Source organism: Orycteropus afer, unplaced genomic scaffold, assembly GCF_000298275.1.
Source record: "Orycteropus afer afer isolate SDZICR_OR568_19922 unplaced genomic scaffold, OryAfe1.0 scaffold00363, whole genome shotgun sequence".
Lineage (NCBI taxonomy): Eukaryota > Metazoa > Chordata > Mammalia > Tubulidentata > Orycteropodidae > Orycteropus > Orycteropus afer.
This window is the reverse complement of record NW_006921950.1, coordinates 3,520,098-3,521,324: the sequence shown is the minus strand read 5'-3', so window position 1 is coordinate 3,521,324 and position 1,227 is coordinate 3,520,098.

Genomic DNA, 1,227 nt, shown 5'->3' with positions numbered 1-1,227 from the left:
TTTTTTAATTACAATAACTATTCCTATTTTGGGATGAAAGATTGGGCAATCTACTTCCATAGGGATACTACCTTGGAAACCCTAGGAGGAGTCACTATGAGTCAGATCTGACTCTATGGCAGTGAGTTGGGTTTTGGTATTCCTGTTTTAAAATTGTATGTGCAGTCTCTTTCTTGTATTTCCTCCTTTTAAAATTCAAAAGGAGAAATCTCTAGTCTTATGAGAAAGGAACACATTCAACGACCCTTGTTGATTGCATTCTCCACTGCTCCTTGCACACAATACTCTTTGTTTCATATGTTCTGTCGTAGATATTTAAAGCCAAGCACAAATCCCACTCCATGTCTGGACTCAAGTCATCATTTTCATTTCAGAGGACATTTCAAACTGAAGTCCCCAATTTCCATGTTCTTTCTGCTGTACATAGAAAAAGTTCATTTGAGTCAGTCCTTGATGAGCAGTATTCATATTTAAACAATTCGTACAAGTACTACATTTAAATGCTATCAATTTCTTACTGCTGGTTAGGTTTGTCTGGTGTTTACATTGGCATTGTCAATCAACCCCCAGACACTTAGCACACCAGGGACAAGCCAGGAGACTTAAGGATGGGAGAAATAAATGACCAAATTTATTTGACTATGGACTCAAAGAATCAGTGTAAAATGAAAATAATTGTGGAGATATTTCAAAAGCCATAGATTCATAGACAAATGCTTTAATAAAACAGTCACAGTGAAGGCCTATATACACATCTCATAATGATTAAGACTAAATTGAAGCCCATTTTTACCTAAGGATAATACCTTGAGAGGATAGATGAAGTAACAAATTAATATTTATTTTTGTCTCTCTCCTTATTTTGTCTTATTTCCATACAGTAAAAACTAATTATAATTTCCCTGTTACATTATATACCTTAAAATATAGTCAGTCCATTGTGAATTATATAAATGAAATTGAATGCACCTGGAAAAAAAACGAAATTTAATTGAAGTGCTTCTTCAATTCCACAGAGAAGTGTGGTTGAGGTTTATTTTAGAAACTGATATAAGTATGATAAAATTTAGTATAAACTTGTATACATTGTGGTTAAGGCATTCAGCAGCTAACCAAAAGGTCAATAGTTGGAACCCACCAACTTCTCCATAGGGGAAAGATGAGACAATCTGCTTCCTAAAAGATTTACAGCCTTGGAAACCCTATAACACACCAAAAAAACAAACA